Below are 26,839 nucleotides of genomic sequence, written 5' to 3' on the forward strand. Positions count from 1 at the left end.
CTATATTTAGATATTTTTCTAGCAGCTTTTCAGAAAAACAACAACAACAACAAAACCCCCCAAAACAAAAAACTAATTAAGAAGAAAATAAACCAACTGACATAAATGGGTCTGTTTAAAATTTTAAGTGATCCTTATTCTATATTTGCAAAGCAAGTAATTAGTAGGAAACCACTATAGAAATTATAATTAGTTTGTAACTTTTTATGATGCAAAAATTTTAAATGTGTCTCTCTCTAAGTGTCTATTTCAGTTTCACCTTAATTCTCATCTTTTACCATGTTTTAAGGCCTTTCCTACATATCAACTCATTTAATCTGGTTAACAATCAATTCTTTTTCACTGTTGCTATGCTACTTTCCTCCCTGTTAATTTGTATCTGTCCTCAGGCAAAAACATTTCTCCCATGTTTAGTTTGGCAATGCATAGATTGTTAACATCCTAATTAAAAATATATCTCTTTGAAACTAATTGACAAATTATGAATTAAAACCCCAAACCTTAACTGCCATTACTCATTCAGTTTTTGAAGTAAATCTAAAGTCAGCTCTTAATTAATCACCAATAGTTCTCAGATATGCTTTTAACTCTTTGTGCATGTTGATGCACTTCTACTGCCTGTCCTTTAGTTTTATGTAAACTGAAATCTAGCAGGAACTGGAAGGGAAGTCCAGTTACCAGAAAGGACGTTTTAAACCATTGCATTTAATTTGCTTCACCTTTAAGTTAGGTATAGGAGAAAGTAAGCACAGAGGGAACTCAGCTATGCTATGCTTACCTGAGAAATGGTGCCTAGATGTGTTTGAAGACATGGAGTGTCCTGTCTCTGCCTCGGCAGAGTTCCTTCCATATACTAGCCTGGTGTGGTAGAGATTAAAAGAAACAAAACAATCTGCAAGAAACATTACCCATACTCAGATACCAATCATCTGTCAGGAAACAGACATATAATGACATTAAAAAAAAAACCCTTAAAAGATAATGTTTGATTTAAATGTCAGGTAAGATAGTATCCTTCTTTGGGGAGAGGAATCCCTAGGTATTAGGATGGTCAATGGTGGATCTTTATGCAGGAGATGGAACTAGTATTGGCCCTTGAAAGCTAAGTATTTCTGGAGACAGACAGGGAATAGGGCCTTCTGGGCCAAGAGAACAAAAGCTTACTGGTGAGAAAAAACTGGCCAGGTTAGAGAATGTTTAACATGTAAATGTTTTCAACACATGAAAGAGTATGTATTTATTTTAACAGAGTTTTTATGACTTGAAGAATGTATTTTTTTTTCCTTCATGTTTAAGGTACTTTATAAGTAAATTGTTTAAAAATGCTAAAACCAAGCATTTTATAAATGCGGTTATATTCTCAAAGCTTGAATAGCAGGCAGCTGCGCATATATTGCAGAGAAGTGGGAAGGCCAGGAGCAGCTCAGCTGCCTAAGGCCCTGGACAAGTGAGCTGATTGTAGCTGAATGTTTAAAGTGTAACTTTGCACTTTTTCAGACCTAAGTTAGATACGTTTGGACAACAAATATTTATCAAGTGCCTGTAATGTGCCAGACACTGTTTTGGGCACTTGGTTATAAAGCAACCAAAAATATGTAACTTGCATCCCACAGTTTATTAAAGCTTGGTCTGAGGATGTCAGTTACTTGTTTTCCATAACTTCCTACCTATATTTGATTTCTCTAGATTGTCCATAATGTAACTGCTTGAATTGTCTAGTGATCAGCTAGTATATCCATTTAGTCAGCTTGGATACATCATTTTATACATAATCATGTTAAATAGATATATAGTTTGTAATAGTAATAAGAGTACTTCAGGTAACAACCATTTAATCATTAAGATAAAGAAAACAAATCTGTTTTTCATTATGGCTTAAAAATTGTGCTACAGTTCTTTATTGGATAGAAAAGGACATGAGGTAGGTGGATCAGTGTACAGTGACAGAAAGGTCTTTCAAAGTCTCCCCCCCCCCCCCGCCCCCTTTGTTCTTTTTTTAACTTTTTGTGTTAGTTTTTAAATTGGCTTTTCTTTCTAGAGAAGCCCCTGCTGTGTTTCCTTTTTCTCTTTGTGTAGGCAAGGAGGTTAGTGTAGAAATCAGGGAAGAGAAAGTAAGGGGAGTCTTTCCTTTTTCTTTCTTTCTGTGCTTTTGCTGTATGATATGGAAATGGGATGGTTCAGTGAATTACTTGAAAGATATGTGATAAAGGAAATGAAAATGGCTGTTCTGTACTGTACTATTAATAGTAAAATAGATAGCAATAGAAGGGGTTGTAAGAAAAAGTAAATGTGAAGGGGAGGAGATGGCCACCCAAGGGAAGTGTGGAGAAGAATGCTGATGATAATAAGCTCTAGTTAGAGAGTTCATTGCCTGATTAGAAAGCAAAGATTAAGTCATCTCCCCTCTGGTCTCATCTTCTCAGGGAATCTTAGGGAAGAAAGAATAAAATAATCTTTTGACTCCACTCCCAGATCTTTTTGCTCTTTATCACAATTTCCTACAGAGCATAAAACACATTTCAGACTCCCATTTCCCCAAGTGGCAGAAAATGTAAAACAGGCCCATGGGCTGGACGGCAATACCATACTCATCTCCTTTGTCTACTGCTAAACTCTACAGCTTACTTCTGTATGTACTTAGACCATATCTCTAAATCTACTCTCTAGACTGAGCTGACTCCTACCTGTCTCTGACCTCCAATAAACAGCAGCTTTGCTAGAATTTTCATCCAGCATTCTGAAAGCAGAATGCACTTGTAATGATAGTATGGTTCTGTGTTTAGGATTTTATTGCCACAATTTAAAACTAAAACAACACTTATAGATCAGCAAAGTAATAATTCTGTATCTCTTTCCTCCTGAATGTCCACCTATTTCAGAGACATATGGACTCCTCTTTTTAGGAAAAGAGCAATGAATAATTTTCCTTGTTTGCTGTTTTTGCTAGAAGACATACACAGAAGTCAGAACAACTTCAACAAATCAGTGGAAAAAATCAGTTATTTTGCAAAAGTAGAACTGATCTCTTGTTTTTTTTTAAATGGTAACAAAATGAGCACTTGTAATAGGATTTTAGCTTCAGGAGATATTTATTACCACAGGACACAAAGTAAAATAAAAAGACCAGAGTTGTTTATTTTACAAAACAGAAGTGGCAGTGCAAGGGCTGGAGAGCACACTGTTCTTTGTGGGATAACAATCCCTTTCCCTACCAGTAACAGCTCATTTTGTCCTGTTTCAGTAAAGTAATTTTAGTACTTTGGAACTTTGAAATTTATTGAGAATAACAGTTTTATATTTCCAAGCACAAATTGTCATTGCCAGAAAAAATAAACTTAATTTTCCAGGTCATTTTGGGCCACTGTGGCTAGGGTCAGATTTTGTGTTCAGTTAAAGTAGAGAAAAAGGAGAGAAAATCATCATAGAAACATTAGCACTAGCATCCTGGAAAAGTAGTGATATGTGTATGTGTGTGGGTGTATATGTGTTGTCGTTTTAAGCAATTGTAATTTTGAAACTAATGACAAAAGAAACATAGGTGTGTCATATATAATTTGTGTATTAAAATAACATTTCTTAAAATTGCTCAATAAAATTTCTTTATGGATTAATCTCTGGCATTTTAGTCCCAGATTTATATATGTGTGTGTTTGTGTGTACATATATATATAAGGCCGTATATGTATATATGGCCTTAAACTGTTATCTTTATTGTCAACATTTTTTTCAGTCACAGATAATGTATCTATTCTTTTTCAAATTCTTTTCCCATTTACGTTGTTATATAATACTGAGCAGAGTTCCCTATGTTATACAGTAGATTCTTGTTGGTTATCCATTTTAAATATAGCAGTGTGTACATGTCAATACTACACTCCCTATTTCTTTCTCCAACCCTTCCCCCCTGGTAACCACAAGTTCCTTCTCTAAGTCTGTGAGTTGGTTTCTGTTTTGCACACAAGTTCATTTGTATCCTTTCCTTATAGATTCCACATGTAAGTGATATTGTATGATATTTCTCTTTCTCCATCTGACTTCACTCAGTATGACAGTCACTAGGTCCATCCATGTTGCTGCACATGGCATTATTTCATTCTTTTTAATTGCTGAGTAATATTCTGTTGTATATATGTACCACATCTTATTAATCCATTCCTCTGTCAGTGGACATTTACGTTGCTTCCATGTCTTGGCTATTGAAAACAGTGCTGCAATGAACACTGGGGTGCACGTATCCTTTCAGACCATGTTTTTCTCCGGATGTGTGCCCAGGAATGGGATTGCAGGATTGTATGGTAACTCTATTTTTAGTTTTTTAAGGAACCTCCATACTGTTCTCCATAGTGGTTGTACCAATTTACATTCCCACCACGAGTGTAGGAGGGTTCCCTTCTCTCCACACTCTCTCCAGCATTTGTTGTTTGTGGATTTTTTGATGATAGCCATTTTCACTGGTATGAGGTGATATCTCGTAGTTTTGATTTGCATTTTTCTAATTATTAGCAATATTGAACATCCTTTCATGTGCTTCTTGGCCATCTGTATGTCTTCTTTGGAGAAATGACTGTGTAGGTCTTCTGCTCATTTTTTGATTGGGTTGTTTGTTTTGATGATATTAAGCTTCATGAGCTGTTTGTAAATTTTGGAGACTAATCCCTTGTCGATCACATCATTTGCAAATGTTTTCTCCCAGTCTGTGGGCTGTCTTTTCGTTTTGTTTATGGTTTCCTTTACTGTACAAAAGCTTTTGAGTTTAATTAGGTCCCATTTGTTTGTTTTTGTTTTTGTTTTCATTACTGTGGGAGATAGATCGAAAAAGATATTGCTACTATTTATGTCAGAGAGTGTTCTGCCTATGTTCTCCTCTAAGAGTTTTAAGGTCTCCAGTCCCACATTTAGGTCTTTAATCCATTTTGAGTTTATTTTTTTGTGTATGGTGTTATAAAAATGTTCTAATTTCATTTTTTTTTTGCATGTAGCTTTCCAGTTTTCCCAGCACCATTTGTTGAAGAGACTGTCTTTCCTCCATTGTATAGTCTTGCCTCCTTCATCACAGATTAATTGACCATAGGTGCATGGGTTTGGTTCTTGGCTTTCTGTCCTGTTCCATTTCTGTCCTGTTCTGCCAGTACCATATTGTTTTGATGACTGTAGCTTTGTAGTATAGTCTGAAGTCAGGAAGCCTGATTCCTCCAGCTCCATTTTTTTTTTTTCTCAAAATTGCTTTGGCTCTTCGGGGTCTTTTGTGTCACCATATAAATTTTAAGATTTTTTGTTCCAGTTCTGTGAAAAATGCCATTGGTAATTTGGTTGGGATTGTATTGAATCTGTAGATTGCCTTGGGTAGTATGGTCATTTTGACAATATTGAATCTTCCAATCCAAGAACCTGGTATATCTTCCCATTTGTTTGTGTTGTCTTCAATTTCTTCATCAGCATCTTATATTGTTACAGTTTTTGAAGTACAGGTCTTTTGTTTCCTTAGATAGGTTTATTCCTAGGTATTTTATTCTTTTTGATGCAATGGTGAATGGGATTTCTTGAGTTCCTTTTTCTAATCATTTGTTGTTAGTGTATAGAAATGCAACAGATTTCTGTGTATTAATTTTGTAATCTGCAACTTTACCAGATTCATTGATGAGCTCTAGTAGTTTTCTGGTAGCATCTTTAGAATTTTTTATGTATGGTATTGTGTCATCTGCAAACAGTGATAATTTAGCTTCTTCTTTTCCAATTTGGATCCCTTTTATTTCTTTTTCTTCTCTGATTGCTGTAGCTAGGACTTCCAATACTATGTTGACTAAGAGTGGTGAAAGTGGACATCCTTGCCTTGTTCTTGATCTTAGAGGAAATGCTTTCAGCTTTCCACCATTGTGTATGATGTTAGCTATAGGTTTGTCATATATGGCCTTTATTATGTTGAGGGATGTTCTCTCTGTACCCACTTTCTGGAGAGTTTTTATCATGAAGGGGTGTTGAATTTTGTCAGAAGCTTTTCCTGCATCTATTGAGATGATCATGTGGTTTTTATTTTTCAATTTGTTAATGTGGTATATCACACTGAATGATTTGCAGATATTGAAAAATCCTTATATCCCTGGGATAAATCCCACTTGATCATGGTGTATGATCTTTTTAATGTATTATCGGATTCAGATTGCTTATATTTTGTTGAGGATTTTTACATCTGTGTTCATCAGTGATATTGGCCTGTAATTTCTTTTTTTGTGGTATCTTTGTCTGGTTTTGGTATCAGGGTGATGATGGCCTCATAGAATGGGTATGGGGGTTTTCCTTCCTCTGCAATTTTTTTGAACAGTTTCAGAAGGATAGGTGTTAGCTCTTCTCTAAATGTTTGATAGAATTCAACTGTGACACCGTCAGGTCTTGGACTTTTGTTTGTTGGGAGTTTTTATTTTTTTATTTTTTTTATTTTTTAAATTTTTTAAAGAACTTTTATTGAGATACAGTTAACAGACAATAAACAGCATGTATTTAGAGTGTACAATTTGGTATCCCAATCTCCTAATTCATTCCCCCCCAACCCTCCCCGCTTTCCCCACTTGGTGTCCATATGTTTGTTCTCTACATCTGTGTCTCTATTTCTGCCTTGCATTTCCTCTTTCATAGTTGTTACCATTTGCCTTATGTGTTGAGGTGCTCCTATATTGGGTGCATATATATTTATAATTGTTATCTCCCCTTCTTGGATTGACCCCTTGATCTTTATGTAATGTCCTTTCTTGTCTCTTGTAACATTTTTTATTTTAAAGTCAATTTTATCTGATATAAGTATTGCCACTCCAGCTTTCTTTTGATTTCCATTTGCATTGAATATCTTTTTCCATCCCCTCACTTTCCATCTGTATGTGTCCCTAGGTCTGAAGTGGGTCTTTTGTAGACAGCATGTATATGGGTCTTGTTTTTGTATCCATTCAGCCAGTCTGTGTCCTTTGGTTGGTGCATTTAGTCCATTTCCATTCAAGGTAATTATCTATATGTATTGATAATTTTCTTAATTGTTTTGTGTTGGTTTTTGTAGGTCTTTTTCTTCTCTTATGTTTTCCACTTAGAGAAGTTCCTTTAGCATTTGTTGTAGGGCTGGTTTGGTGGTGCTGAATTCTCTTAGCTGTTGCTTGTCTGTAAAGCTTTTGATTTCTCCGTTGAATCTGAATGAGATCCTTGCTGGGTAGAGTATTCTTGGTTGTAGATTCTTCCCTTTCATCACTTTAAATATATCATGCCACTCCCTTCTGGCTTGCAGAGTTTCTGCTGAGAAATCAGCTGTTACCCTGATGGGAGTTCCCTTGTTTGTTATTTGTCATTTTTCCCTTGTTGCTTTTAATAACATTTCTCTGTCTTTAATTTTTGTCAATTTGACTACTATATGTCTAGGCATGTTTCTCCTTGGGATTATCCTGCCTGGAACTCTCTGCGCTTCCTGGACTTGGGTAGCTATTTCCTTTTCCATGTTAGGGAAGTTTTCAACTATAATCTCTTCCAATATTTTCTTGGGTCCTTTCTCTCTCTCTTCGCCTTCTGGGACCCCTATAATGCGAATGTTGGTGCGTTTAACGTTGTCCCAGTGGTCTCTTAGGCTGTCTTCAGTTCTTTTCATTCTTTTTTCTTTATTCTTTTCTGCATCAGTGATTATCAGCATTCTGTCTTCCAGGTCACTTATTCGCCCTTCTGCCTCACTTAATCTGCTCTTGGTTCCTTCTAGTGTATTTTTCATTTCAGTTATTGTGTTGCATATCTCTGTTTGTTTGTTCTTTAATTCTTCTAGGTCTTTGGTAAACTTTTTGATCTTTGCATCCAATCTTTTTTCAAAGTCCTGGATCATCTTCACCATCATTATTCTGAATTCTTTTTCTGGAAGGGTACCTATCTCCTCTTCATTTAGTTGTTTTTCTGGGGTTTTATCCTGTCCCTTCATCTGGTACAAAGTCCTCTGCTTTTTCATTTTCTCTGTCTTTATGTGGCTGTGGTTTTCAGTTCCACAAGTTGAAATACTGCTGATACTACTTGATTCTGCTGTCTGCCCTCTTGTGGAGGAAGCTATCTAGGAGGCTCGTGTGTGCTTCCTGATGGGAGGGACTGATGGTGGGTCTGTTGGGAGTCTTTAAATCACACTTCCAATTTCATTATTTGTGATTGGTCTCTTCATATTTTCTATTTCTTCCTGGTTCCATATTGGGAGATTGTACCTTTCTAAGAATTTGTCCATTTCTTCCAGGTTGTCCATTTTATTGGCATACAGTTGCTTGTGGTAGTCTCTTAGGATCCTTTGTATTTCTGTGGTGTCAGTTGTAATTTTCATTTCTAATTTTATTGTTTTGAGTCCTTTCCCTTTTTTTTCTTGATGAGTCTAGCTAAATGTTTATCAATTTTATTTTCTCAAAGAACCAGCTTTCCATTTCATTGATTTCTGCTGTTGTTTTCTTTGTCTCTATTTCATTTATTTCTGCTCTGATCTTTATGATTTCTTTCCTTCTACTAACTTTAGGTTTTGTTTGTTCTTCTTTCTCTAGTTGCTTTAGGTATAAGGGTAAGTTGTTTACTTGAGATTTTTCTTGTTTCCTGAGGTAAGACTGTATTGCTATAAACTTCCCTCTTAGAACTGCTTTTGCTGTATCCCATAGACTTTGGATTGTTGTGCTTTCATTTGTCTCTAGGTATTTTTGACTTCCTCTTCAATTTCTTCAGTGATCCATTGGTTGTTTAGTAGTATATTGCTTAGCCTCCATGTGTTTGTTTTTTTTACATTTTTTTTTTCTTGTAGTTTATTTCTAATCTCACAGCATTGTGGTTGGAAAAGTTGCTTGATATGATTTCAATTTTCTTAAATTTACTGAGGCTTGCTTTGTGGCCCAGCATATGGTCAGTCTTGGAGAATGTTCTGTTGTGCACTTGAGAAGAATGTGTATTCTGCTGCTTTTGGATGGAATGCTTTATAAATATCAATTAAGTCCATCTGATCTAATGTGTTTCCTTATTGATTCTCTGTCTGGATGATCTGTCCATTGAGAAAGTGGGGTGTTAAAAGTCCCCCACAATATTTTATCATTTTTAAATCAAGCATTTTATTTTGAAATCATTGTAGACTCACAAGCAGTTGTGAGAAATGATATAAGAGATCTTGTGTACCCTTCCCTCAGCTTCCTCCAATGGTAAGTTCTGACAAAACTCTACTACAGCATCACAACTAGGATATTGACACTTACACAGTTAAGAATTCTGTCACAACAGAGATTCTTCATGTTGCCCTTTTATAGCTGCATTCACCTCAACTTCCCTTTCAACACACCTCCATTATCCTACCCCCAATTCATGACCCCTAGCAACCATTGATCTTGTCTCCAATAATTTTGTCATTTCAAGAATGTTATAAAAATGGGATCATGCAATATGTAGTCCTTGAATTTTACTTTTTTTCTCTCAGCTGTAATTCTCTGGAATTTTATACATGTTGCTGTTGCATTTATCTGTAGTTTATTCCTTTTTTTGCTGAGTAGCATTCCATGGTATGAATGTACTACAATTTGTTTAACCTGTTGAAGAACATCTGAGTTTTTTCCAGTTTTTGGCTATTATATATAAAGCTGCTATAAAAATTCGTGTACAGGTTTTTATGTGAACATATATTTTTAGTTTCCTGGGATAAATGCCTGAGTACAATTGCTAGGTTGTTTGGTAGTTGCACATTTAGATTTCTAAACATTGCCAAACTTTTCCAGAGGGCTGTAACATTTTACATCCTCACCAGCAGTGTATGAGTGATTCAGTTTCTCTGCATCTTTAGCATTTGATGTTGTCATTAGTTTAAAAAAAAACTTTTTTTATTGAAGTATAGTTGATGTACAAAATTATATAAGTTTCAGGTGTACAACATAGTGATTCACAATATTTAAAGGTTATACTCCTTTTATAGTTACTATAAAACACTGACTATATTCCCTGTGCTGTATAATATACCCTTGTGGCTTATTTATTTTATACATAGTGGTTTGTACCTCTTATACCCTATCCCTATCTTGCCCCTCTTGCTTTCCCTCTGTTCACTGGTAACCACTAGATTTTTCTCTTTATCTGTGATTCTGTTTCCTTTTTGGTATATTCAATAGTTTGTTGTATTTCTTAGATTACATATATAAGTGATATCATACAATATTTGTCTTTGACTTATTTCCCTTAACATAATACCCTCCAAGTCCATCCATATTGTCCCAGATGGCAAAATTTCATTCTTTGTAATGGCTGAGTAGTATTCCTTTCACATATTCTTTATCCATTCATCTGTTGATGGACACTTAAGTTGTTTCCATATCTTGTGGCTATTGTAAATAATGCTGCTATGAACATTGGGGTGCATGTATCTTTTTGAATTAGTGTTTTCATTTTTTTTTGGATAGAAACCCAGGCGTGGAATTGCTGGATCATATGGTAGTTATATTTTTAGTTTTTTTAAGAAACCTCCATACTGTTTGCTGCAGTGGCTGCACTAACTTACATTCCCACCAGCAGTGTATGAGGGTTTTTTCTTCTCCACATCCTTGCCCACATTTGTTGAGTTCTTTTCAATGATAGCCATTCTGACAGGTGTGAGATGATATCTGCTTGTGGTTTTTAATTTACATTTCTCTATTGGTTAACAGTGTTGAGCATCTTTTCACGTGCCTGTTGGCCATCTGTGTGTATTCTGTGGGAAAAGTTTTATTCAGGTCTTCTGTCCATTTTTAAATTGGGTTATTTGGTTTTGTTTCTTTTGGTTTTGATATTGAGTTGTGTGAGCTGTTTATATTTTGATTATTAACCCCTTATCAGTCATATCATTTGCAAATATTTTTCCCATTCAGTAGATTGTCTTCTTGTTTTGTTGAAGGTTTCCTTTGCTGTGCAAAAGCTTTTAAGTTTGATTAGGTCCCATTTGCTTATTTTTGCTTTTGTTTCCTTTGCTTTAGAAGAAACATCAAAAAAAATATTGCTATAATTTTTATCAAAGAGAGTTCCACCTATTTTCTTCTGGAATTTTATGGTTTGCAGGCCTACATTTAGGTCTTTAATCCATTTTGAGTTTATTTTTGTATATGGTGTTAGAAAATGTTCTAGTTTCATTCTTTTACATGTAGCTGTCTAGTTTTCCCAGCACCATTTATTGAGGAGACTATCTTTTCTCCTTTGTATATTCTTGTCTCCTTTGTCACAGATTAATTGACTGTAGGTGTGTTAATTTCTGGCTCTCTGTTCTTTTTCAATGATCTTTGTGTCTGTTTTTTCGGTTTTTTTTTGTGCCAGCACCATACTGTTTTGATTATTGTAGCTTTGTATTATAGTCTGAAGTCAGGGAGCATGATACTTCCAGCTCTGTTCTTCTTTCTGAACATTGTTCTGGCTGTTGAGAGTCTTTTGTATTTCCTTACAATTTTTAAAATTATTTGTTTTAGTTCTGTGAAAAATACCGTAGGTATTTTGACAGGGATTGCATTGAATCTGTAGATTGCCTTTGGTAGTATGGTCATTTTAACAATATTAGTTCTTCCAGTCCATGAACACAGTATATCTTTTCATCTATTTGTGTCATCATCAGTTTCTTTCATCAGTGTCTTATGGTTTTCCTTACCTCCTTAGGTAGATTTATTCCTAGGTGTTTTATTCTTTTTGATGTGACTGTTTTCTTAATTTCTCTTCCTGATAGTTTTTTGGTAGTGTATAGAAACACAACAGATTTCTGTACATTCATTTTGTGTCCTGCAACTTTATCAAATTCATTGATGAGCTCTAGAAGTTTTTTTGGTGGCATCCTTAGGTTTTTCTGTTATAATATCATGTTGTCTGCAAGCTATGACAGTTTTATTTCTTCCTTTCCAGTTAGAATTCCTTTTGTTTCTTTTTCTTATCTGATTGCCATGGCTAAGACTTCCAATAGTATGTTGAATAAGAGTGGTGAGAATGAACATCTTTGTCTTGTTCCTGATCTTAGAGGAAATGCTTTCAGCTTTTCACCCTTCAGTATGATGTTAGTTGTAGGTTTGTTGTATATGGCCTTTATTATGTTGAGGTATGTTCCCTCTATGCCCACTTTCTGGAGAGTTTTTATCATAAATGGATATTGAATTTTGTCAAAAGCTTTTTCTGCATCTATTGAGATGAGCATATGGTTCTTATTCTTCAATGTGTTAATGTGGTGTATTACCTTGATTGTTTGCAGATATTGAAAAATCCTTATATCCCTGAGATAAATCCCACTTGATCATGGTGTGTGATCTTTTAATGTATTGTTGGATTCAGTTTGCTAATATTTTGTTGAGGATTTTTGCATCTATGTTCATCAGTGATATTGGCCTGTAATTTCTTTTGTGTGTGTGTGATCTTTGGGTTTAGTATCAGGGTGATGCTGGTCTCATAGAATGAATTTGGAAGCATTCTTTCCTCTGCAAATTTTGGACTGGTTTGAGAAGGATGAGTGTTAACTCTTCTCTAAATGTTTGGGAGAATTCACCTGTGAAGCTATCTGGTCCTGGACTTTTGCTTTTTGAGAGTTTTAAAATAACTGATTCAATTTCATTACTTGTGATTGGTCTGTTCATATTTTTTATTTCTTCCTGATTCAGTCTTGGGAGAGTGTACATTTCTAGGAATTTGTCCATTTCTTCCAGGTTGTCCATTTTATTGGCATACAGTTGCTTGTAGTAGTCTGTTATGATCCTTTGTATTTCTATGGTGTCAGTTGTAACTTCTTTTTCATTTTTGATTTTATTGATTTGGGTCCTTTCTCTTTTTTTCTTAGTGAGTCTGGCTAAAGGTTTATCAATTTTGTTTATCTTGTCAAAGAACCAGCTCTTAAGTTTTTTTGATCTTTTCTATAGTCTTTTAAAGTCTGTATTTAATTTGTTTCCACTCTGATCTTTATGATTTCTTTCTTTCTACTAACTTTGGGTTTTGTTTGTTTTTCTCTTTCTAGTCCCTTTAGATGTAAGGTTAGTTTGTTTATTTGGGATTTTTCTTGTTTCCTGAAGTAAACTTGTATTGCTATAAACTTCCCTCTTAGGACTGCTTTTTTGCTGCATCCTGTAGATTTTGGATTGTTTCATTTGTCTCCAGTGATTTTTTAATTTCTTCTTTGATTTCTTCAGTGAACCATTGGTTGTTTAGTAGCACATTGTTTAGCCTCCACATGTTTGTGTTTTTTACAGTTTTTCTTCTTGTAGTTGATTTCTAGTCTCATAGCATTGTGGTTGGAAAAGATGCTTGATATGCTTTCAGTTTTCTTAAATTTACCAAGGCTTGTTTGTGGCCTAGTACATGAATTGTCCTGGAGAATGTTCCATGTACACTTGAAAAGAATGTATATTCTACTGCTTTTTGATGGAATGTTCTATATATATCTGTTAAGTTCATCTGGTCAAGTGAGTCATTAAGGCCAGTGTTTTCTTATTAATTTTCTGTTTGGAGGATCTGTCCATTGATGTAAATGGGGTGTTACATTCCCCTACTATTATTGTATTACTGTCAACTTCTCCCTATATATCTGCTAGTTTTTACTTTATGTATATAGATGCTCCTATTTTAAGGGCTTATATATTAGCAATTGTTACATCTTCTTGGATTGAGCCCTTGATCATTATGTAATGTTCTTCTTTGTCTCTTGTAACATTTTTTGTTTTAAAGTCTCTTTTGTCTAAAATAAGCATTGCTACCCTGGTTTTCTTTTGATTTCCATTTGCATTGAATGCCTTTTTCCATCCCTTCATTTTCTGTGTGTGTATCTTTAGATCTGAAGTAAGTCTATTGCAGAGAGCATATATATGGATCTTTGTTTTTGTTTCCATTCAGCCATTCAATGTCTTTTGATTGGAGCATTTAGTCTATTTACACTTAATTATTGATATGTATGTTCTTATTGCCATTTTGTTTGTTTTTTTAAGGTCTTTTTATTCCTTTCTACTTCTTTTGTTTTTTTCTCTTGTGATTTCATGACTATCTTTAGTGCTATGTTTGGATTCCTTTTTCTTTTTGGTGTTTGTATCTATTATAGATTTTTGGTGTGTGGTTACTGTGAAGTTCATGGTTTTAACTTGTTGATCTGTTATTTTCAAATGTATTTTAATAACGCTACATTTGTACTCTCCTCCCCTCACGATTACTCTTTTTGACATAATATTTTACATATGATTGTTTTGTGTATCCCTTAACTGCTTATTTGTAGGTATAGTTGATTTTAACAATATTGTGTTTTAACCTTCTTGCTAGATTTGTGCCTGGTTGATTTCCTAAGTTTACTATAGGTTTGCTTTTACCAGTGAGCTTTTTCCCTTTGTAATTTTCATGTTTCTAGTGTGGCCTTTTTTTCCATACTTATAGAAATCCCATTAGCATTTCTTGTAAAGCTGGTTTGGTAGTACTGAACTCTTTTCACTTTTCTTACATGCAAAGCCTTTGATCTCTCCATCAAATCTGAATGAGAGCCTTGCTCGGTATAGTATTCTTGGTTGTAGGTTTTTCCCTTTTATCACTTTAAATATATTGTGCCACTGTCATTGGTTTTTTTTTTTCTTTTAAGCTCTTTATTGGAATATATTTGCTTTACACTCTTGTACCAGTTTTTGAGGACCAAAGTGAATCAGCTGTATTTATACATATATCACCATATCCCTTCCCTCCCATGATGCTTCCCCCCCTCCCTGTCCTGGCTGTCTAAGGCATCTCCCATCATCAAGTTGAACTCCTTTTGTTATACAGCAACTTCCCAATAGCTATCTATTTTACAGTTGGTAGTGTAAATATGTCCATGCTACTCTCTCACTTCATCCCAGCTTCCCCTTCGCCACCCCCCCCCAGCCCTGTGTCCTCAAGTCCATGCTCCACTTCTGTATCTCCACTCTTGCCCTGTCACTGGGTTCATCAGTACCATTTCTTCAGATTCCATATATATGTGTGTTAGCATATGGTATTTGTTTTGCTCTTTCTGGCTTACTTCATTCTGTATGACAGTCTCTAGGTCTATCCACCTCATTACATATAGTTCAATTTCATTCCTTTTTATGGCTGAGTAATATTCCATTGTATGTATGTGCCACAACTTTTTTATCCATTCATCTGTGGATGGGCATTTAGGTTGCTTCCATGTCCTGGCTATTGTAGATAGTGCTGCAGCGAACATTATGGTACATGTGTCTTTTTGGATTATGATTTTCTCTGGGTATATGCCCAGGAGTGGGATTACTGGATCATATGGTAGTTCTATTTGTAGTTTTTTAAGGAACCTCCAAACTGTTTTCCATACTGGCTGTACCAGCTTACATTCCCACCAACAGTACAGGAGCGTACCCTTTTCTCCACACCCTCTCCAACATTTATTGTTTCTAGATGTTTTGATGATGGCCATTCTGACTGGTGTGAGGTGATACCTCATTGTGGCTTTGACTTGCATTTCTCTAATGATGAGTGATGGTGAGCATCTCTTCATGTGTTACCCATCTGTATGTCTTCTTTGGAGAAATGTCTATTTAGGTCTTCTGCCCATTTGTGGATTGGGTTATTTGCTTTTTTGGTATTAAGCTGCATGAGCTGCTTGTATATTTTGGAGGTTAATCCTTTGTCCGTTGCTTCATTGGCAAGTACTTTCTTCCATTCTGAGGGTTGTCTTCTTGTCTTGTTTATGGTTTCTTTCGCTGTGCAAAAGCTTTTAAGTTTCATGAGGTCCCATTTGTTTATTCTTGATTTTATTCCCATGATTCTAGGAGGTGGGTCAAAAAGGATGTTGCTTTGATGTATGTTATCGAGTATTCTGCCTCTGTTTTCCTCTAGGAGTTTTATAGTGTCTGGCCTTACATGTAGGTCTTTAATCCATTTTGAGTTTATTTTTGTGTCTGGTGTTAGGAAGTGTTCTAATTTCATTCTTTTACATGTTGCTGTCCAATTTTCCCAACACCACTTATTGAAGAGGCTGTCTTTTTTCCATTGTATTTTCTTGCCTCCTTTGTCAAAGATAAGCTGCCCATCTGTGCTTGGATTTATCTCTGAGTTCTCTATTCTATTCCATTGATCTTCCTTTCTATTTTTGTGCCAGTACCATACTGTCTTGATGACTGTGGCCTTGTAGTATAGTTTGAAGTCAGGAAGCCTACTTCCACAAACTCCGTCTTTCCTTCTCAAGATTGCTTGGGCTATTCGGGGTCTTTTGCGTTTCCATACAAATCCTAAAATTTCTTGTTCTAGTTCTGTGAAAAACGCCGTTGGTAATTTGATAGGGACTGCATTGAATTTGTACATTGCTTTGGGTAAGATAGTCATTTTAACAATATTGATTCTTCCAATCCAAGAACATGGACTGTCCCTCCATCTGTTTGTATCATCTTTGATTTCTTTCATCAGTGTCTTATAGTTTTCTGCATATAGGTCTTTTGCCTCCTTAGGCAGGTTTATTCCTAGGTATTTTAATCTTTTGGTTGCAATGGTAAATGGGAGTATTACCTTAATTTCTCTTTCTGCTTTGTTGTTGTTAGTGTATAGGAATGCAAGAGATTTCTGCGCATTAATTTTGTATCCTGCTACTTTACTAAATTCATCAATTAGTGCTAGCAGGTTTCTAGTAGAGACTTTAGGGTTTTCTATGTATAATATCATATCATCTGCAAAGAGTGACAATTTTACTTCTTCTATTCCAGTTTGGATTCCTTTTATTTCTTTTTCTTCTCTGATTGCTGTGACTAACACTTCCAAAACTATGTTGAATAATAATGGTGAGAGTGGATACCCCTGTCTTTTTCCTGTCCTTAGAGGGAACGCTTTCAGTTTTTCACCATTTAGAACGATGTTGGCTGTTGGTTTGTCATATATGGCTTTTATTATGTTGAGGTAATTTTCTTCTATGCCCATTTTCTGGAAAGTTTTTTATCATAAATGGATGTTGAATTGTGTCAAAAGCTTTTTCTGCATCTATTGAGATGATCATATGGTTTTTATCCTTCAATTTGTTAATATGGTGTATCACATTGATTGATTTGCATGTATTGAAGAATCCTTGCATCCCAGGGATAAACCCCACTTGATCATGGTGTATGATATTTTTCATGTGCTGTTGGATTCTGTTAGCTAGTATTTTGTTGAGGACTTTTGCATCTATATTCATCAGTGATATTGGCCCGTAATTTTCCTTTTCTGTGACATCTTGGTCTGGTTTTGGTATCCGGGTGATGGTGGCCTCATAGAATGAGTTTGGGAGTGTTCCTCCTTCTGCTATAATTTGGAGGAGTTTGAGAAGGATAGGTGTTAGTTCTTCTCTAAATGTTTGATAGAATTTGCCTGTGAAGCCATCTGGCCCTGGACTTTTGTTTGTTGGGAGATTTTTAATCACAGTCTCAATTTCTGTGCTTGTGATTGGTCTATTCATATGTTCTATTTCTTTGTGGTTCAATCTTGGAGGGTTTTCCTTTTTGAAGAATTTATCCATTTCTTCCAGGTTATCCAATTTATTGACATATAGTTGCTTGTAGTAGTCTCTCATGATCTTTTGTATTTCTGTGGTGTCAGTTGTTACTTCTCCTTTTTCATTTCTATTTCTGTTGATTTGCATCTTCTCCCTTTTTTTCCTGATGAGTCTGGCTAGTGGTGTATCAATTATGTTTATCATCTCAAAGAACCAGCTTTTAGTTTCATTAATCTTTGCTGTTGTTTCCTTCATTTCTTTTTCATTTATTTCTGATCTGATCTTTATGATTTCCTTCCTTCTTCTCACTTTGGGGTTTCTTTGTTCTTCTTTCTCTAATTGTGTTAGGTGTAAGGTTAGACTTTTTATTTGATATTTTTCTTGTTTCTTGAGGTAGGACTGTATTGCTGTAACCTTCCCTCTTAGAACTGCTTTTGCTGTATCCCATAGGTTTTGGGTTGTTGTGTTTTCATTGTCATTTGTTTCTAGATATTTTTTGATTTCCTCTTTGATTTCTTTAATGATTTCTTGGTTGTTTAATAGTGTATTGTTTAGCCTCCATGTGTTTGTATTTTTTAGTTTTTTTCCTCTAATTGATATCTAGTCTCATGGTGTTGTGGTCAGAGAAGATGTTTGATATGATTTCAATTTTCTTGAATTTACCGAGGCTTGATTTGTGATGCAAGATGTGATCTGTCCTGGAGAATGTTCTTTGTGCACTTGAGAAGAAAGTGGATTCTGTCATTTTTGGATGGAATGTCCTATAAATACCAATTAAGTTGAGATGGTCTAATGTGTCACTTGAAGCTTGTGTGTTCTTATTTATTTTCTGTATGGATGATCTGTCCATTGATGTAAGTGGGGTGTTAAAGTCTCCTACTATTATTGTGTTACTGTCGATGTCCCCTTTTATGGCTGTTAGCATTTTCCTTATGTATTGAGCTTCTGCTATGTTGGGGGCATAGATATTTACCATTGTGATATATTCTTCTTGGATGGATCCCTTGATCATCATGTAGTGTCCTTCCTTGTGTCTTGTAATAGTTTTTACTTTAAAGTGTAATTTGTCTGATGTGAGTATTGCTGCTCCAGCTTTCTTTTGTCTTTCATTTGCATGGAGTATCTTTTTCCATCCCCTTGCTTTCAGTCTATATGTGTCCCTTATTGTGAAGTGGGTTTCTCGTAGACAGCATATGTAAGGGTCTTGTTTTTGTATCCATACAACCAGTCTGTGTCTTTTGATTGAAGCATTTAATCCATTTACATTTAAGGTGATTATTTACATGTAACTTCCTATTAGCATTTTTTAATTGCTTTGTGTTTGTTTATGTAGGTCTTTCCTTTCTCTTGTGTTTCCTGCTCAGAAAAGTTCCTTTAGCAATTGTTGTAAGGCTGGTTTGGTGGTGCTGAATTCTCCTAACTTTTGCTTATCTGTAAAGCTTTTGATTTCTCTGTCAAATCTGAATGAGATTCTTGCTGGGTAGAGTATTCTTGGCTGTAGGTTTTTCTCTCTCAGGGCTTTCAGTATATCCTGCCACTCCCTTCTGGCCTGCAGAGTTTCTGCAGAAAAATCAGCTGTTATTCTTATGGGTTTTCCCTTATATGTTATTTGTTGCTTTTCTCTTGCTGCTTTTAATATTTTTTCTTTGTTTTTAATTGTCATTAGTTTGATTAATATGTGCCTCGGTGTATTTCTCCTTGGGTTTATTCTGTATGGGACTCTCTGCACTTCTTGGACTTGATTAATTATTTCCTTTCCCATGTTAGGGAAGTTTTCCATTATACCCTCTTCAAATATTTTCTCAGACCCTTTCTTTTTTTCTTCTTCTTCTGGGATGCCTGTGATTCGAATGTTGTTGTGCTTAATGTTGTCATGAAGGTCTCTGAGACTGTCTTCCATTCTTTTTATTCTTTTTTCTCTTTCCTGCTCTGTGGCAGTTATTTCCCCCATCCTATCTTCCAACTCACTTATTCGTTCTTCTGTGTCAGTTATTCTGCTGTTTATACCATCTCGAGTGTTTTTAATTTCGGTTATTTTGTTGTCCATTACTGTTTGCTTTTTAGTTCTTCTGAGTCCTTGTTAACTGTTTCTTGTATATTCTCTATTTTGTTATTGAGATTTTGGATTATCTTTACTATCATTACTCTGAATTCTTTTTCAGAGAAATTTTCCTGTTTCCTCTTCATTTATTTGGTCTTGTGTGTTTTTACTTTGTACCTTCATCTGTGACATTTTTTTTTGTCGTCTCATTTTCCCCCCACTTTGGATGGGCGGGATTGTGTTCCTGTCCCACTGGTTGTTTGGCCTGAGGTTTCAAGCAGTGGAGTTTGTAGGCTCTTGAGTGTAGCTGGGTCTTGGTGTTGAGTTGAGAACCTCTGGGAGACCTCACTGTAAGGAATATTCCCTGGGAACTGGGTTTCCTTTTTAGGCCAATGTTTTGGACTCAGAGCTCCCATCTCAGGCACTCAGGCCTGACACTGGGCTTGGGTTTCAAGATCCCACAAGCTGTGTGGAGCAAGGAAAACAAAAAAAAAAAATTAAAAAAAAAAGAAAGTAGGATAACAGCAGAACAATAGCAAGATAAGAAATACAGTAATAGGAAACTAACAGATGTGTTAGAAATAATTTAAAAAAAAAGATGGAGCAACAACTGGAAGGTAAAACAACTGCAATAGCCTAAGTGTGGAGGTGGGAAGAAAAAAAAAGAAAAAGAAAAGAAAAAAGAAAAAAAAGAATTAAAAAAAAAGCCAGAAAAGGCCTTCGTTGTGGGGATGGGGCTTAGACAAGGGCGGGCATGGGGGGAAGTTAGGCAATGGGCACGGCCTATGCTTAGAAAAGGCCTTGGTGGTGGTTTGGAATGGGGCTTAGGCCCAGTGAGGCACAGGTGTCCAGGGATGCCCCTAGTCCTGGGAGCAATGGTCCAGGTCAAGGTACCCAGCGGGCTCCCTGGGCTCAAGTTGGTGAGAGAGATGCTAGGCACCTCCCCTAGTCCTCCAGTCTCAGAGGGTCCCTCCCCCTTGGGTTCTCTTCTTTCTCACCCCCTCTCTCCTATTCCCCTAGAACTCTCACAGCTGCAGGGGCCACTGAAAGGCAGGGGACCAGACTCTTATGCCCAACAGGCTTCCCAGGGCCAACTGGGCTAGGGTAACCCCTATGGCACTTCCCCAGATCTCCCAGTCTGGTAGGGTCCCTGTCTGCCTCTCTTCCTCTCCCCTGCCCCCCACTCTCCTAGGTTCTAAGCAGCTGGAGGGGGCCTGGAGAGTGAAGGACCAGGCTCAGGAGCCCAGTTGGCCTCCCTAGCCAAGAGGGCTCCCTGTCCCCCAATCTCAAAGCCCCCTGTTCCCCAATCTTTTTGCCTCCCTGTCCCCCAGTCTCAAAGCCCCCACCCCCTCCCATCTGCCTCTCCACGTCCTCACCCCTCCTCCCTCCTTCCCACACCCCCAGGACCCAGGCAGCCTGGTGGGGGCCTTGGAGGGTGGAGAACCCCGCTGGGGAGCCCAGCAGTCCCCCAATCCAGGGAGCTTTGCAAGCCTCCTGGCCTCCTGTGCAGGAGAAACCCAGTCACGGTTTCCCTGATCTCCCCAGCCCCCAATGGTCCCTCCAGGCGGGAACCTCCCCACTCCCCCAGCCAACCCCCAGGGGCGCCGGTCCCATTTGGCTTCCCCTTCCCTGCCCCCCTGACTTCCCCCAGGTCCTACCCCGTGGCTTCGGGGTTCCTGCGGTCTGCTTGGGCCTCAGGTCCCCCGCTGGCCTCCGGTAACTGCTCAGTTTGTGGGGAGACGCAATCTCCCCGTCTTCTCACACTGCCATCTTCCATTGGTTTTTATTATAGCCTTTCTGATAGGTGTGCAGTGATAGCTCTCTGCAGTTTTAATATGCATTTTCCTAATGGCTAATGATATTGAATATCTTTCCATGTGCTTATTTGGCATCTGTGTATCCTTTTAGGTGAAATTTCTCTTCATGTCTTTTGACCATTTTCTAATTGGATTTTTTTTTTACTGTTGAGTTTTGAGAGTTCTTTATATAATCTAGATACTAGTCCTTGGTCAGATGTGTGGCTTGCAAATATTTTTTCCCAGTCTGTAACTTGTCATTTCATCCTCTTTGCAGGGTCTTTTACAGAGCAAAAGTTTTAAATTTTGGTGCAATTCAGGTTATCAGTTTCTCCTTTTATGGATCATGCTTTTGGTATCAAGTGTAAAACCTGTTTGCCTATTTTAGATCCTGAGGTTTTCCTCTTAGGCTTTTTTCTTCTAAAATCAAATTTTTGTTTTACATTTTAGTCCATGATCCAGTATAAGTTAATTTTTGTATAAGGTGTGAGGTTTAGGTTGAGGTCCGTTTTTTTTTTTTTAACCTATGGATATCCAGTTCTCCTAGGACCATTTGCTGAGAAGGCTGTTTTTCCTTCACTGAATTGCTCTTATACCTCTGGCAAAAATCAGTTTGGCATATTTATGTAGATCTGTTTCTGGGTTCTCTATTCTGTTCTGTTGATCTATGTGTCTGTCCTTTGGCCAATACCACATAGTGTTGATTACTGTAGCAATAGTGTGTCTTGAAATCAGGAAAATGATTCTCCCACTTTTCTTTTTCAAGACTGTGTTAACTTTTCTAGTTCCTTTGCCTTTTCCCATAAATTTGAGAGCAATACTATCTGCATCTGAAAAAACTCATATTGCTGGTAATGTAGGTGTAGGGGTTTTGGGTAGATGGTCTTTACCAAATTGATTTTTAAGTTGGTGGTGCAGCCAGTTGACTTATTGAGAGGAAGGGTCTTGATGGCCTTATGAAATGGTCAGGTGGTCTGTGTTACTAATGACTCAAAATGTCCAGTGTCCTGTCTCAAAAGTTTTCTCCCAATCTGAATGAAATTCACCAGCTCAACACTCATAGTTTTGAGTAAAGGCATCTTTTTTTAATGTAAAACTTCTTGGGAAGGTTAACATTTTATACTGCTGTCATTGTAACAGCAGTGGAATAGTTTCTGTTTCTTTCCTCCTTATACAAGTACAAAAAGCATGGGATGGGTGGGGAAAGGAAGGAAGAATAATTTTTGGAGGAGAGAATGCTTCACTTGGGCAGCAGGAGGTTACTGAGTGCTTTTTCCACTTGAAGCACAGACAGGAGTTTTGAAAAAAGACCTGAAACCTAATTTAACCTTTCAGAAAATTTGCATCATTTTTACATTAAATAACTATAATTTTAAAAGTTACAAATACTGCTTTTGAGAAGTTTATTTTATAATTTATTTTTAAATCGCTCTGCATTTGTTTAATATACTGCATTTGTTGATGTGTCCTCCAAAGTGCATCTTGTAAAAAGCAAAAGCACCCTGCTAATGATAGCTCTTTTCTCAAGAATGACAGCATGTCATTATTTTACTTACAAAACGAGATGATATAACACCAAGTTATAAGAATGAAGCACAAATTATATTTCACAAAAACAGCTAAGTTTTACTTACTTCATTTGGGAACATAATTATAGTATTTCATGTCTTCTCAAGTTTCACAGAAATGTCCTAAGTAATTAGCCTATATAGATACAAAGAATTTGAAAACGTTATTACATTTTCCTGTTGCAGTTTTACTTACAAAAAACTATTTACAATTTAATAGCATTGAAAACTTTTGTTCAATATACTTGTTTTACATAGTGATTCAGGTTGTACTAAGTGAAGACTAGAGACTACTCTTTTTTTAAGTGAAGGTTAAATCAAAACTTTTATTTTTCTTTTTAAGAACTTTTATTTAGATACAGTTAACATACAATAAACTACATATATTTAGAGTGTACAGTTTGGTATTTTTTTTCTTATTAGTAATGTATATATGACAATCCCAATCTCCCAATTCATCCCCCGCAACCCTCCCTGCTTTCCCCACTTGGTGTCCCTATGTTTGTTCTCTACATCTGTGTCTCTATTTCTGCCTTGCAAGCCAGTTGATTTGTACCATTTTTCTATAGTCCGTATATATGTGTTAATGTATAATATTTGTTTTTCTCTTTCTGACTCACTTCACTCTGTATGACAGTCTCTAGGTCCATAGAGACTACTGTTATGAAACTATTATTTTATAATTTGTCTTGTTTCCTAGATCATAATGAATATCATGTTTTGGCTTCATGAACTTCTAGAAGACCTGTTCTACAGAATGTAGATTTCACTTATTTCAGCTTTCCCCACGATGATTGCTATGGTGGAATAATATTCTGATAGCTTTCATAGTTGTGAAGTTTATACTGTTTGTGTTTTGTACATCAGGCTGCAAATAAGCTTCATCCACCAAGAGTTTTATTTAGAATAAGGATATGACACTTTCCCAGGTGCAGGGAATTAATAGGTTAAGGGTTGGAGTTCCTTAGAGTAAGAATATAATTTTCAAATTGATGAGAAGGAACCAAAACTCATGATGGGCAAAGGGACTGTGAGGAAATACCCATATGCTCTGCATTAGTTCAGGTCTCTTGACCTGGATGAATTATATTCCTGGGGACTGATAGTTCCTTTCAGTGAGATTGCAGAGCCACTCATGATCTTTGAGAACATGTAGAGAGTAAGAGGATAACATGCAAACACCATTCCATGTATAGAATGACCATAAATTACAACCAGTTAACTCCCAGACAAGATTCTAGAATATAACATTAAAGGGTGATTTGTGAGGATATGTTAGAGAAGACAATAACCCTGGAGCCAATTTTATGTTCTTAAAGAGAACCGGAATGTAGGCCTTGCCATTCCATTTTGTGTAGAGTCACTAGATCCAGGAACTGTAGTTGACATAGAATATATGGAGTTTATGAAGTCATTTGACAAAGTTTGTCTTAATATTCCTAAAGACAATATGAATAAACATAGACTGGTTACACAAATAATTGGGTAGTTTATTAGCCAGTTGAAGCACTGTATCTGTAATGTGCCGAGTAGTAGATTAGTATCACTCAAGCAGATATGACATGCTATAGAGTTCTACCTTCAACTTTGTCATAGTCAACATTTTTATCAATAAATTAGATGGATAAAACAACTTGCAAGGATCAGTTTTGCAGATACAAAGGTTAGAATTTTCTGGATACCAAAGTCACTAACTAAAGTCTGAGTTTAAAACATATGTATATAAATACACACACACACACACACACACACACACACACACACACACACACACACACACACACACACGTTAAAAATATATTTTGTTTCTATTTACAATTATACTTGTTCTGAACTTACATCTGAAAAGCCAAATGCTCACATAATAGAATGAGGGTTACTGGTTGTAAGGAATAGGTAGCTTTAGGGGAAAAAAAGAGAATAGTGGAGGAAGATTGGGCATGGATTCCAAAGAGCAAGTAGGGCAACTGGGTCTTAATAGGGACTGAAGGAAGAAACTGAAAGGTCATTGGGAATAAGACAGAGACTGGTTTTGTGTTTTTCTCTCTCACTCTGGATCCACAATGTCTTTTTCTCATCTTCCCTTTGTGTGTCTGTCTGCTCATTCTTCTCTCTCATCCTAATAATGTGGCTTACTCTGTACCTTGTATGTGACCCTTCTTTATTATTGCTACGCTAAAGGTATCCTAATTGCCTGGTCTTCAAGACTTACAGGCCTAGCTGGCTCATCCCAGCACAGGGCTTGGTTCTTCTAGGTCTGATGTCCAACCCTCATCCACCACTCAGCCATGCTAGGGTGGATGGGTTGGAGGGGTTTTAGTCATATTACCAAACTGAGCAGCCAGAACTGTGGAAGGTGGATTCTCTGTGAAAGGGGATGTAAGTAGGAAGGAATGGATTGGTATATTCAGTATATTACACTGCAGTGTGTTTTTAAATAGGGACTTAACATAAAAGCCAGTTATAGTATATAATAGCAACATATAATTGCCCAAAATACAAAAGACCATTGTGATCTAAGGTTGCATAAGATGATGTTACTAATGGTATTAATGAGATATTATAATGTGGGAAGTTTGAGTCCTCTCTGCTTTAGTGGGACCAATGAAGTATTCAATTCTGGGCACCATACCTTGAAACAGATGTAGAATACTGGAACATGTTCAGAGAAAATTATCTAGAATGAGGAAGAAATTAAAAATCATGTCATATGAGAAACAGCTGAAGGAATTGGACGTGTTGACCTGGAGAATTAGAAGATACAGAGTGTTTCTAATAGCTGTCTTTAAGTATTAGAAAAAGGCCTGGGTTATTCCTCATGGTTCTAGGTGGTCTAGGACCGGTGGATGCTCCAGGGAGGCATGTTTGGGGTCAGCATGAGAATGAATTTCCTCATAGACAAAACCATCAGAAGATGGAACAGGCTGCTTTACAAAGTAGTTTCTCATCATTTGGGATGCTGAAATAGAGTCTGGATAACAGATTATCTAGGTTGGGGTAGTCTCAATTAACCAGGTTATCTTTAAGATTTCTTTCCAACTTGTTGTTTTATAAATCTGTAAATTTGGTGTCAGTGGCTCTTAGGTGATTAATATAGTCATTCATCTGTATCCCATAGTATTATATCATGGTTTTTAATTTGAAATTTTTATTATTTAAGTTTAAATGAGAAAAATTTTACTGTGTAAAAAATTATTATTTGTTTCAACTGACTCTTGTATAATGGCACAGACAGGCACATATGGTGGATGGCACTGATAGGCAGATATGGTGGCATCACTCTTAAGTTATAGGAGCCGTTTCTACAGTCTTAAAGGAGGTTGCATTAAGAGTAAGCACTCCTTGTGTAATCCAAGTGTTGCTTTAGTTTTAGTGCCCTGGAGCAAATATTTAATGAAGCTGTCTCTTATCTTTGTGACTCGTGAGACAAGTAGAGGCTACTTGAGAAATATTTATATACTTGACACAGAAAAAAGAATTACCTCTCTCTTGACTTTGCTAAAATTCCATTTTTCACTGCCCCTATCTGGCCAAAGATATATAAGCATTTTATCTGAAGGAAGTAAGAAGATTTAGCTGACATTCACATGGTAGATAAATATGATACAAATGGTTACAGGCATAAGTGCTGGTTTTAAAATAGACTTGGGTTTAATGCCAACTTCTCCACTTATCAGCTGGTTATTTAACTTCAGTAGTCCCCATTTCTTTCTTTCTTTCCTTTTTTTAAAAACTTTATTTATTGGCTGTGTTGGGTCTTTGCTGCTGCACACGGACTTTGTCTAACTGCGGAGAGAGGGGGCTACTCTTCATTGTGGTGCACGTACTCCTCATTGCCATAGCTTCTCTTGTTGTGGAACACGGGCTCTCGGTGCATGTGCTTCAGTAGTTACGGCACGTGGGCTCAATAGTTGTGGCTCATGGACTCTAAAGCACAGGTTCAATAGTTGTGGCGCATGGGCTTAGTTGCTCCTCGGCATGTGGTATCTTCCTGGAGCAGGGATGG

At 36.6% G+C, this 26,839-nt stretch overlaps 1 protein-coding gene across 6 annotated transcripts in view; it reads left to right on the plus strand.

Annotated features, from left to right (window-relative positions):
• Positions 1 to 26,839, plus strand: part of LEKR1 (leucine, glutamate and lysine rich 1) — a 247,638-nt gene that overhangs the window by 3,484 nt on the left and 217,315 nt on the right. The window lies entirely within an intron of this gene.

The sequence above is a fragment of the Hippopotamus amphibius genome, chromosome 6 (assembly GCF_030028045.1).
Source record: "Hippopotamus amphibius kiboko isolate mHipAmp2 chromosome 6, mHipAmp2.hap2, whole genome shotgun sequence".
Taxonomy (NCBI): domain Eukaryota; kingdom Metazoa; phylum Chordata; class Mammalia; order Artiodactyla; family Hippopotamidae; genus Hippopotamus; species Hippopotamus amphibius.